The sequence below is a fragment of the Vulpes lagopus genome, chromosome 2 (assembly GCF_018345385.1).
Source record: "Vulpes lagopus strain Blue_001 chromosome 2, ASM1834538v1, whole genome shotgun sequence".
NCBI classification, from domain to species: domain Eukaryota; kingdom Metazoa; phylum Chordata; class Mammalia; order Carnivora; family Canidae; genus Vulpes; species Vulpes lagopus.
The window spans coordinates 101,922,469-101,935,771 of record NC_054825.1 but is presented as its reverse complement, the minus strand read 5'-3'; the positions used below and the strand labels follow the sequence as shown (position 1 = coordinate 101,935,771).

Here is a 13,303-nt window from a genome sequence, read left to right as displayed (position 1 = left end):
TATGAATTCAATTACATATACTGGCTAAATACAAAGGCAGGGAGGTGCATCCCTGTTACCCAAATCATCCCCACCCCCTTCCTTCTATTTCCTTTCTACATTTCTACTTGAAATGAGCTGTAAATCTTTTGTTACCATGAAAGTCTCAAACTCATTTACTTCCTACCTATTTACATCTCCCACACACAGTTTCTTATATTAAAAAGCATAGATCCTATTCTTCCAACTTTTTAGGTAGCAGTCTACAGCATCAAGAGCATACAGCATGAAAGAGTAAGGTACCAATGCTTGGGGCCTTAGAAATTCTCTTCCATGGGATTCATGACTACATTCAGCTCTATAGAGGGGCCCCAAGGACTTTCCCCATCCCATCTCAGGGAAGTAGGAAAGCCAAAAGGACACATGAATCCTTTTGTCCTCTGCTCCTGCTGTAACTCACATAATGCCAGTTTATGTCTTTTGTGTTTTGGAGATTCACGAAACATGTAGTTTGGGACAAAAGAGTTCTCTGATTTCAAAGGTGTGAAAACTATTAATATTGACATTTCACAAATAGGAAACAGAAACTTGGAGAAGGGGGATGCTGTCTATGGATCTACGACCCCATTCAGTGCAACCAGCACTGGATCTCTAGAGCAGCAGTCCTCCAAATGTTCTCAGGATCAACAGAAGCAGCAGCTCTTGAAAACTTCTTAGAAATGAAAATCCTAAGACCAGATTCTAACTGGAAAGAGTGGTGGGGTAGAGGGCACCCAACCATTTGTGTTTTAACAGATGATCCAGGTGATTCGGATGCCCTGAAGTTTAAGAGCCTCTGTTCTGGAGCAAAGCCCATTCTTTCTATTATTCTCTTCCTCTTACTATTCTAATCCCACATCTCTACAAGAAGCACACATGAAGCAACCGCTCCCAAAATATTGAACCTAAATTGCAGAGTCACCCACTGAAAAGGTAAAGACAGCAATCACGAGGAGGTATTCAAATACAGCTACCATGCCCACCATGAATTTTTTTCTTTTGTCACAGTGAGAACAACCACATCCTAAAGAGTCAGAAAAAAGTTTCAGAGTTTTCAAGGACTCCTTCAAGAGGGCAGGATTCACAAATATTTCAGAAATTAAACCTCAAAAGGGCTGCGCAATGCTAAGAAATGAAAACCAGGATCATAGTACCTAGACTGTCAGTGACCAATAATACCTAAGAATAGCACCAAAAAGACAGACAGAACATGGGAAGATTATTAAACTATGAGACAGCTCCTTCTAGAAAAACCTAGTTCAGGTACCTAAATAAAAAAGTAGAAACACAACAATTTCTCATCCCCAGCCTAAACTGATTAATTCCACCAGGCCTCACAGTTTGTAAGGTTCAAGGTAGAAATCTGTCATCTACACAGGTGAATTTGCTGACTTGCAAAATAAACACACAAGAGGCACCATACAGACTAACTGTCGTGAGCCACAGGTCAATTTCATTTTAACAGATTTCAAGAGTGCCAAATGGGAAATTATAACATGAAGCCTGAACACCTAAAATTAAGAAACACTGTAAGAATCATACTATTCAAACCCTTAATCATTTTTTCCTTTATGAAATAAAATCTTTCAAACTAGTTCCTATCAAGCACTCAGTAGGTGAACTTTCATCCTGAAAAGTAAATACAGTGTACACCAAAGTGGAGAGGCTTCCGGGAGGGGTGACAAGAGGGAGAAGCCTTTAGCTAATTTCCTGAATTGACTAATGTGAATAGTATAATTGGCTCACAAAGAACATTGATATTGCCATAGACTCTGCTCATTTATTCACTTTAGATTAATTAGTATAAAGGGATCCATTACAATAATGAAGATTTGAGAGGTAAAGCTCTCCTCATCTCTTAGCAACGTTCCCCTACCTGCCACCCCACACAAACTCCTACTGTTTGCGTATCTGCCAAAACCCTACAAAATACCTCAACAGCAAAGACGCAACACTTGGAAACCAGACTTCAGACCACAATAATTAGTACAGGTTGATAGAATTTAAAATATCAGTTGTTGCTTTTTAAAACAATTAACAAAAATATCACAGCTATTTGTAAACATAAAGGCAAGACAAAGCCATGTATCTTCCTACTCAAAGGGGTGGACTAGAGGTGCTCAGCTGGGAGAGCATGCAACAGTTAATCTCAAGGTTGCGAGGTTTTTGTTTTGTTTTGTTTTTGTTTTTTTAAAGATTTTGCTTATTTATTAGAGAGAGAGAGCACAAGCAGGATAGCAGCAGAAGGAGAGGGAGAAGCAGGCTCCCTAATGAGCAGGGAGCCCGATGCAGGGCTCAATCCCAGGACCCAGAGATCATGACCCAAGCTGAAGGCAGACACTTAACCAACTGAGCCACCTAGTCACCTCAGGTTGTGAGTTCAAATCCCATGTTGGGTATAGCGATTACTTACAAAAATAAAATCTTTTTTAAAAAAGGGGTGGGGGGTGAACTAGATTGCTTTGTAAAATTCCTTTCGGCCCAAATAATGTATGTAGTACCCTCAAATCCCCTACTCACAAATTATTAGGAAAAAGTCTATTTCTCTTTGTGCAGATCACACAATCTGCTTTAACCAACATAATAAGCTCCAGGTGTAGGCCATTCCATGTAAAGTTGTACTTTCCTTTGGACAGCCTCTAAAGTACACAAGCTAAGAAGTTATTACTGCTTTTGCTAATTCTAAAAAGTCACAGGTTTCGTTTCCATTTCCATAGAAAATCTAAAACATTTCCTAGTTCTTTGATGCAGTCCTCATAACAGGTCCTCCTAATTGTTAAGCAGAGGGGAAAAAAAAAATTCTAAAATAAAGAATCCTGGGATGGAAGCCTAGCTCTGTTTGCCATCAACCTCTTATGATAGAGGATTAAAGCAAGTCATTTAATTTCCCTCAAACATCAAGCTTCCCATCTGAGAAATGAGTTGAATTATAAGATTTCTAAAGGTTATTCTGTTCTAAAATGCTTACTGAGGAGTGCCTAGGAGGCTCAGTCAGTTAAGCATCCGACTCTTGATTTTGGCTCAGGTCATGATCTCAGAGATGTGGGATCAAGTCCTACATCCATGTTGGGCGTGAAGCCTGCTTAGGATCTCTTCTCTCCTTCTGTCCTTGCCCTCACCTCTCCCACTCCCCCTCTCTAAAAACAAACAAATAAATAAAATGTTGATACATGACAACTATTAAATACCACTGTGAATGGTAAATGGTGGTAAATATCTGTGAATGGTAAATGGTGGTAAATATCACTGTGTTGTGATTTGAGGCATTTTTAATGTGTATGTGAATACAAATCCTGTATCACTATTTTTAAAAGTGTGTAGTATCTTCTACACACAAAAATATAAATGTACTGAAATTATTCAAGAATTTCTAATGCATTCCAAAAAATGTTTAAAATTTTTCTTTTAGACAACACAAAAATTCTGAGGTGATATTTAACGTTGACAATAAAATGGGTATGTGTCCATCCAATTTGAGAACTACCCATTTATTGATCTGCTGAAAATTCCAAGTGTTGGCTGCCAAAGGTGTATACACCATTTGAGATTTAGTCAATTTTCTAACTAATGAGATTTATCAGGCCATCAAAATTTAGTTTCTGTGACAGACAGCTTTTCAGAAAATGCCATATTGCAATGACATTTTCAACACATACTGAGGCTCCAGCGATGTCAACCGTCCTTCTGGATTCAATTTCCTCACACATTTAGACTTAATGGCCAAGGTGGAACTTATTACAGACGGATTTCGTGACATCCTCCAATTTTTAGACAGGTAATTTTAAAATTCCTATTACATGGAAACCATTTTGAAATAGAACTAAGCAAAATACTGTTTAGGAAATGATCTTCACTGAGGAGATAGAGATGCTTTGTCACCCATAGTTATTACAAAATAGATGTTCCTAAATACACTAAAATGTTCTCTTCTAATTTTCCCTATTAACATACTTATAATTAATATATTCAACAAATCTTTTCTTTAAAGACCAAAGGTTTATTAAGACCTTTTTTTTTTTTTTTTTTTTTTAGAGAGAGAGCATGCACGTGAGGAGAGCAGGGGGGAGAGGGAGTCCTAGGCGGACCCCGCAATGAGCATGGGCTGGAATGGGGCTCAACCTCAGGACCAGGAGATCACCACCCAAGAGTCCCACACTCAATTGCCTGAGCCACCCAGGAGCTCCCATCCCAAATGTTTCTTTAAAAAAAAAAAAGTGCCCGTCAAACCACAAATCACAGATCAATTAGAAAATAAGGAAAAATATTACATTTCTAAGTGGATAACTTCCAAGGCTCTTACCTGTCTCTAGCAAATTAACACGGCTAGGTCCTCCCAATCCTAGACAAGACATGTCGGACAGGCACTGTGCAGGCGGAAGGACACAAGAAAGTGTGCTTGAATTTTCCTGCACACACCCACCTCCTCACCAGGCTGAGTGTCCTACAAGGGCAAATGTCAACCAAAGGGCAGAGTTTCTCAAACTACAGCCACCAGCAACACCTGATGTGCCTGATAAAATGCATCCCAGATCTCCAGAATCATCTTCTCACAGTAAGTTCCAGGAATCTGCCCTTTCATCGACAGTGAAAGTTAATTTTCACTTCAAAACTGACAGGCAAATTCAAGTTCGAGAACTACCATCGCTGGCCTCAGTTTCTCCACCTGTAAGAGAAGGCAACAAGACCTGATCACTACCCTAAGCCCTCTTCTGACTGGTCGTCTTCACAACTCATCCTGTTAAGGCTCAGCAATGCCATCACTTTATCACATTTTCACTGTAGCTCCACCTGGGACCCACTGTGGCTCCTCTGTTCTATGCACCCCCACTCCCACCCCATGGCCATGGCACCGGTGTTTATACATATTCTACACCTGCCCTGCTCTCCTGAACTCCACCTTCCCCACCCCCACTAAGGCACTGATCCTACCTCAGGTTCTTCCCCAGCCCTTCCTCTAGTTCAACAGCAAATCCTCTACACCCAGTTCCAGAGGACCTGATATCCATATTCTCCATGACCCCCAAGACCACAGATAATCACCTCCCAACAATGTCTAATTACTCATTCTGGATTTGCCAAGGCCAAACACACTCCTGGCCCTGCCATCCTTACCAGCATTGGGCGATGGCTCCCAGACCTCCAATAATATTCAGACGCCAGTTAGCATAATAGCAGAGAACAAAAATGCTACTTCTAAATTCTCATAACATTTTTTTCTTCTGTTTTCTTATATTCCAATACTGCCTAGAATCATTGAGTTTTATAGCTGAAAAGGCATTTAGTCCAATGTGATTTCCCTGGCCACCAAAGTTGCAAATTAAGAAATGGAAACTCAGGGAGGAGGTCATGTTTTGCTCAAGATCCCACACCTATTTTTGGCAAAACTACCCAAAACCTAGGCTCTTAAATCTCTCCAAAACCCACAGCTCTAGTCTTTGGTCAATATGGTATGCTGACTGCCTGGGCAATTACCAAGAACAATTCAATCCAATCACATACCAGCAGCTTCCAAATAGTTCATCCTTTGTTGCCCATCAGAAAGGAGAAAAATGAAGGTTCGAATAAAAGTCATCTGGGGCCCAAAGCATCACAAATAGCAGATGATCACTTCTAAATAGATAATAAGGAATCCAACCGAGAGAGGGGAAGGACACAGACACACAAACAATCTCGATTTGGGCGTTACAGCCATTCAGCAGATCACCCCTAAGAGCCGCGTGTAGAGGATAGAGTATATACTTTTCAAGAAAAAATAAGGGGATAGGAAAGTACCAGGGAGGGACGCCTGTGTGGCTCAGCGGTTGAGCGTCTGTCTTTGACTCAGGGCATGATCCGGGGGTCCTGGGATTGAATCCCACATGGGGCTCCTACAGACAGCCTGCTTCTCCCTCTGCCTGTGTCTCTGCCCCTCTCTGTCTCTCATGAATAAATAAAATCTTTTAAAATAAAAAATTAAATTAAAAAAAAAAAAAAAAAGGAAAGTACCAGGGAGAGCTTCAGGAGGAGGACATCTGAGATAAGCTGAGAGGGCTGAGTGCTCTCCAGAAGAAACAACAAAACTCTCATGCAAGAGAAAATGAAAAGAAGCAAGCCACTAACAGAGCTGGATGTGTATATGACAAGTGGATCCAGTCAGAGGTGATTCTGATTTCAAGTCTTACGTAAAATGAAGTTATTTGCCCACATGACATGCAGTGTGTTTCTCAACAAGATGTTCAGCAGACGGCTGTGAAGGGAGAGTTATTACAGAGAACTATGGTTTCACAGAGTCATTTTTCTAGAGGGAAAATTCAAAAATGGAACAGTTAAATGCAAAAATATTTCAGTTTTGGATTTGGCAAACATTCATCAAGGTTTCATGTCTACATACAGTAATTATTAATCCCAGACGTTTCAAATGCCACCAACACAAATGATAACTTAATTCATTTTAATGTATTCCAGATGTGCTCTTCCTCAGCCTCTGTTCCTAAGTGCAAAGGCCTTCTTTTGAAAGTACAAAAATATCCATTTTAAACCAGCTTCATGGTTATCCAGAGTGGTAAGGGCAAATATGACTATTATCCTATCAACTACCAGTCTAGTGTGAAGCCTGAAGAGGCAAACTGATGAGAAGGACCCGATGCCTCAGCTACCAGAAGACATTAGATGAACCACTGGAACACAATTTGACCTTCTTCCTGAGAAATTTCAGGCCCTCCTATATATAGGGAAGTTGTCAATTGAATAAAAGGTATATTCCAGACCAAAACCTAGATCTAGTAAGACCAGTATAATGGCATTGCTACCACCCCACATGTAGGAAAGACAGCAAAATTTTTTATCACTTTTTTATTAATAAAGTTCACTTGAAGAGTCAAATACCTGGCAAAGGGTCACTCAACCTTATAATCACAATATCCAATATCACCTTTAAAAATTGTTTTTAAACAATTTTTCAGCAAACACTTCACATACTATCAGCCACCACTTCAGAGTGTCCATTAACTACCACACTAAATCCAGAAGAGGTAGAGAAAGAATAAGCACAGGGCCCCCTGTGTGATGGAGAAATCACCAACAACTAAATATCACACAATGCATGCAACGACTGATATAGACCACATGCTCACAAAGTGCCTAGAAACCCAAGAGAGGCTGACCCTCCTCAGAAGGAAGGCCCGACAGAGTCACAACGATGAAGGCAACAGGGAGTTCGCCGAACAGGGAAGAACCATCAAAGGGAATGGTGTGCAAAGAAATGGAAAAACAAAGGAGTGGGGCCCATACTTTGCCACACCACCCTGCGGCTCCATCCTTCTGAACATCCTTACTTTACACAGTTTGAGAAAGCCACATTGCACATACAGGGAGGAGGGGACTTCCAAAACTCTTCCATTGTGGCAGGCAAGGTTCTAAGTACATTATGTAAATTAATTCATCAGTTTCTCAATTCTCAAAACAATCTTCCTTGAGGAATACACTGCTGTCCCCCTCCTTTTAAAGATGGAAATCCAGAGGCATAGAAACTTCTTTACCATATAAAAACCACTTTGGAAACCGATGGTCATCAGAAGGGAGGTGGGGTGGATGAAATAGATGGAGGGCATTAAAAATACTCTCATCTTGACAAGCACCGAGTACCACATAGCTTCCCACACACACACACACACCTCACAGAATTCTTGAAGCATTTTATCATACACCTGAAACTAGCAACACTGTATGTTTAACTATACCAGAATTTAAAAAAATTTTAAAAACCACTTTGAGGGATGCCTGGGTGGCTCAATGGTTGAATGTCTGCCTTTGGCTCAGATCCTGATCCACAGGTCCTGGGATCCTGTCCTTCACTGGGCTCCCCACAGGGAGCCTGCTTCTCCCTCTGCCTGTGTCTCTGCCTGTCTCTCAGGAATAAATAAATACAATCTTTAAAAAAAAAAAAAAATACACTGAGTTTTAAACTAACAACACACTGCGTGAAAACCCATCAGTATATTTTAAAGACAATGGGAATCTGTGCCTTTTACCAGTTTAAGGGAAGATTTGCAAGCTTATTCACTATGTCACTTTCCAAACCACTAATGACAAGAGAACCTTCAAAATTCCAGTTTTGCCTCTTGTTCCCGATGCAAAGGCATCAGTAATGGGAACTCCTGAAGAGCTACGTCCAAGAGACACAGTCAGAAATCTAACCATGAATTTAAAAGAAACCTCGTAACCCAACACCATGAAAACACAATGAAAGCTGCAGTCCAGATTCTGTTACTCAATCTACAAACCTCATAAATGGAAACAAAGCAAACCAACTTCCAGCTGGAAGGAATGCCTGGAGAGGAGCGGGCCGGATCCCACGGCAGGCGGAACCCAAGACAGGAAACACACCACACGCCCCTGGAAGGGGAACCTCCTGGGGCCACCAGCCTGTATCTACTGGCCCTGGTCTGTGGGCAGGCTTCAGATTGGGAGCTTCTGGCTCTTTCTTAAAATTCTGAACCCAGCCATGAAAATAAAAGCTTTCAAATTCTAGGTTGTTAGGAAGATCCTTGATTCACCTACAATTACAGACATGCCAAGTGTTGACAGGATGAAAGGGAAACAGGCAGAGGTGGGTCAGCTGTGTGACTGCATTACTGGGTGAAGTTGGGTGAAGGGCCCCCACATGTTCCCAATCTTCTTCAATGTCGCTGAGATCAGTGAACACCCTCAACTGGACGCGATCCTCCCTGCCCACCACACTGTCACTCACCAAGCCCATTTCACTATCTAGCTCAAGGAAACCCTGTCAGTCCCTAGCCCTCTACACCACTGCCTTTCAGCATCTGCCCTATAACAACTGCTCCTCTTTCCCCCAGCCCAGGCTTCCTACATCCACCCACCACAAACCTACCAGGGGCATGGTTTAAAATGCAAATCTCCTCTGCCAAAAAGGTGACTTGCTCAAGTGATCTCCTCTTCTGTCACAATGTCTCTTGCCTTTCCTCTCTGCTGGAAGTTCTCTTACTTCAAAGTTTTAAGGTACTTAATACAACCTAAGAGTTCACTAAATGTCTAGTCCATCTTGAAGAGCAGTGTCGGCTTCAGTTCCTTCCTCATTCTGCAAAAGCCTCAGTGCTCTCTTCAGAGGAATTAATGGGACCAGGTGGACGCAGAGCCTAGCACAGTGCCTGGTAGGCACTTCCTGCCACAGATTCCCTCCTCTTGTTACTATTCAGTGTTCCAAAGCGTGCAAAGTACTTTCACATGTCAGCTCATTCGACCCTTCTAATAATTCTGACACTTAGGAGGTTACATGAAGAAACTAGGGCTGGTGATGTGTAAGGCTTGCAGAACCAAGGCTAGTTTTTGGCAAGACCTACTGATTCCAAGTCCTGATGCCTTGTCAGGAGTTCTGGCATTGTTTGTTTATAGAAAAGAATTCCTACCCAGCTCTTCCATGAAATTTATCCAACAAAAAGTGTTATTTTATTGCACTTGTGGCCAAACGGCACCATAATGGACTCAAAGGACTTTGGTTTGTGCTATCTCAAATAATTCCTTTAAGTAAACTATCAACTGGCTCACTCATTCACGCCTTCATTTAGCAAAAATTTATCATATGGCAATTGGACACCAGGCACTGTGTTTGGTGCTGGAAATCTTCCCTTTCCCTGAGAAATTATACAAGATTTTCCAACTGAAGCCAACAATGGAACGTACAGACTGCCAGTACCTGAAAAGGTATCTGAATAAACAATGAGTTAAGAGCCAGAAAATATGAATGCTCTTCCTGGCTATGCTCCTACATAAGCTCTGTGACCTTGGACAAGGCCCTGGTACTAGAGTTCCTCCTCTATAAAAAATGGGAAAACTGGCCCATATTATCTTTAAAGTTATTCTGTGCTATGAATTCTAGAGATCTCAGGATTCCACACAATCGGGAAGTTCTCTTGACACTGACAAGTATATTTTATACCACAATCTTATAAAATTTTATTTTTCAGATGACTTAAGTTCTTACACGAAATGACACTTCAATTGAACTTATTAAACGTTAATATAAGCAAAGCTCTTTAATGGCCTTACTTTCAAGATTCTTGTACCCTTCTCAGCAAATCATGATCAGACATAAACCTTAGTGCCTTAAAAAGCAGCTTAGGAGGTCCACTACATGTTGGCACACATATCTGATGCCCACCTATAAATTCATACTCCCAGATTCTTCCCTGTAATCAAGTAGAAGACATCTAAGAATCACCCTGAACAGCCAGACATAAGATACAGCAAACTGAAGCACATTCCTATATGCTGACTTATCTGAGAAATCTTCCCCCAAACACTTGCTTCAGAATTTTCTAGAGTCACATAGAAGTGATCCTTTCTTTTCTCACTCACTCTGGGAACCTTAACTGAGCTCCTGCTCTGTCAGCCTCTGTGATGGATACTGAGTAGAGCAACAGAATGAAGCAGGGCCATCACTAGCCCACACTGTGTTTTTGGGTGAATTACAAAAGATGCCCTGTTCCACTAGAGATGGGATTTGGTAAGTGGGGTGCAAACTGGATCTCTGCCTCTACTTGCCCACCAGAGAGGATAACCTTGGGCAGTGAACATGCACAACTGTACAAGGTAGCATAGCTAGATGTGTTTTTAAAAAATCATGCTCTAGTAGAGGCACTGCCTACTGTAAGAAAAAGAGCTTAAATGCCTAAAGATAAGGGGGAAGAAAAGGCTCCTGGAGAAGGTATTTGACTGACACATGAAGGATGTGTGGGTAAACAGCAGATGGGAATCAGTATAAAAAGAGTGTAAGCGCAATGTTCATTCATTCCAGATAGTGATCTAGAAATGACAACTTGGAAGTAGTATGATGTGTTTGGCAGTGTGTAGTGCATGTGTGTAAGGAGAGGGCGGGGAACTCGGGGAACAGTCCCTGGACAAGAATGAAAAGGCAGGCAGGAGCCAGAGTATGAAGCACCTTATATGGCATGACATGTTAAGGTGTGGAAACTGATTCTGATATCACTAGGGGCTTGTTTTGCCACTGAAAATAAACTCTACCTCAAGAATACTTTGCCATATTGTTTTTGCATTTGCCAATCACAAAAAGCTCTGATACCCTAAAGCAACAAGTCTTATCCTATAAGCCAAGCAGGCAAAATCCAATGGAAGAGGCACCAAGTTTTTTTTTGACACTTCATTTTTAGAATATAAAAACCTTCAAGAATACCAGGAAAGGGGCCACCTGGGTAGCTCAGTGGTTTAGCATCTGCCTTGGGCTCAGGGTATGATCCTGGAGTCCTGGAATCGAGTCCCACATCCGCCTCCCTTCATAGAGCCTGCTTCTCCTTCTGCCTGTGTCTCTGCCTCTCTCTTGCTCTGTCTCATGAATAAATAAATAAAATCTTAAAAAAAAAATACCAGGAATGATCTTTAAATATGTATATACACAAGTTCTATTGGTTATGCTCAAATTATAAGCCTAGTAATTGACACCTTTTATTCAGAGCCTAGGTCTGAAATATGTATAGCATATGGTCTGCACCTGTAAGAAACTTGTTAAGACTTATTTTAAAAACTTCTAGGGACGCCCCAGCTTAAACCACTGGAGAGGGAATTGGTGATAGCCAGGTGTTATCCATTAAAATAATTTTGTCAGCAGCATTTGTGAAACAGGAGGTAGAATGGGTGAACGGTCATAAGATGGGAACCCAAGACCTTCACCACCTAGAAATAAACGTCTTATCAGGGCCCAAGGCTGCCTGGAAGATTTCAGGGGAAGCCAGGCTGCCTGTTACAGGGTCGGGGCGGAGGCAACGCAGAAAAGCCTCCCCAGGCACAGAACCAGCTTCAGAGCCAAGCAGCCTCCTCGCTCTCCCTCTCCCCAATTAAAGTCACCCCCATTTTGCTAGTTTAAAAAGTAAGAAGGGGCCGACGCTCATCCATATTAAGTTTCACCGTTTCTTAAAGATAGACTCCCCGGGGCAATCTTACTCCGTACCTCCACGGCGGCTGTCCGCAGTCAATCGTGGGAAGAAAGGGCTCTTTTCTTCCTTAACTGGTTTTGGTGAATATGATCCATTTGGGACACAATGTGTCGGCTTTCCCAGAAACTTGGCACCTCGCCCCCCCCCCCAATCCCCAGGAGCAGGGCCCTTCGGGGCGCTCGGCGGGGCGGGGTGGGGCGGGCGCGGAGGGGCTGGTGCCCCCCCCCAGCCCCCGGCTCTCCCCGACGCCCCCCTACCCCCTCCCCAGGAGCAGGGCCCGCGGGGCGCTCGGCGGGGCGCGGAGGGCGCGGAGGGGCTGATGCCCCCCCTGCTCTCCCCGACGCCCCCCTACCCCCTCCCCAGGAGCAGGGCCCGTGGGGCGCTCGGCGGGGCGCGGAGGGGCTGACGCCCCCCCCGGCTCTCCCCGACGCCCCCCTACCCCCTCCCCAGGAGCAGGGCCCGTCGGGGCGCTCGGCGGGGCGCGGAGGGCGCGGAGGGGCTGGTGCCCCCCCCGGCTCTCCCCGACGCCCCCTCCCCGGCCCGCAGGCCCCAGCGCCGGGGGTCCCGCGCCTCTGCAAGCTGAGCCTCCGCGGGCCGCGACCTGCTCCCCGGCCCCTCCCGGGCTCCGCCGCGCGCCCCCACGACGGCTCGGCCCCGGCCCGGAGCCCTGCGCGCCCGCGGCGCCCGGTGGAGGAGAGCGGTGCCCGCGCTGCAGCCGTCCGCGGGGTCCGCGTCCCGCCCCCGCGCCCCCCCCCAGCTCCCTCCCGGGGTAGAGGGGCCGGCGCGGGGAAACAAAGCGGAGGGACGGCGGGACGGGCCCCGCAGAGGAGGCGGCCGCCGGGAGCGGCGACGGGGCAGGGGCAGGGGCCGGGACCCGGGCAGGGGCAGGGGCAGGGACCGGGGCGCACCCTCCCGCCGCCGCCGCCCGCGCCCCTTACCTCGGCTCCAGCGCCCGCGCCCGCCGGCCTCGCGGCTGCTCCCGCCCCGCCCGCTGCGCCCCCGGCCGGGGCCCCGCGGGCAGGCCGGCGGCGCGGGGCACGAGAGGTCGCCGCGTCCCTCGGTCCTCCCGGCGGCGGCGGCCCTCGCCCTGCGCGCAGCGCCTGTGGCGGCGAGAGGGGCCGCGCCTCCTCCCGGGCGCTCGGCCCGCCTCCCTCCCCCTCCCCGCCCAGCCCAGCCCAGCCCAGCCCAGCCCAGCCCAGCCCAGCCCTCCCCTCCGCCCCGGCCCCTCCCCGGCCCCCGCCGCCCGGCCCCGACCGTCGCCTCGCGGGCTGGCTCCGGGACGCGCCAACCGAGCGCAGCCGGCCCTGCCCTGCCCGGCCCGAGCCTTCCCCGGGGAGCTG

General features: G+C 45.6%; 1 protein-coding gene across 3 annotated transcripts in view; it reads right to left on the bottom strand.

Moving 5' to 3' along the window:
• TIAM2 (TIAM Rac1 associated GEF 2) overlaps positions 1 to 13,024 on the bottom strand; it is a 218,560-nt gene extending 205,536 nt beyond the window's left edge. The window contains exons 1-2 of one of the 3 annotated variants that reach the window (XM_041741195.1): positions 12,902 to 13,018; positions 4,319 to 4,681 (exon numbers count right to left, since the gene is read on the bottom strand). The gene's annotated coding sequence lies outside the window, so the exon portion shown is untranslated. Of the gene's footprint in view, positions 1 to 4,318; positions 4,682 to 11,977; positions 12,157 to 12,901 lie in introns of those variants that run through there. The other 2 variants (XM_041741210.1, XM_041741214.1) reach the window with 2 other exon arrangements.
• Between the last annotated feature and the right edge of the window lie 279 nt (positions 13,025 to 13,303).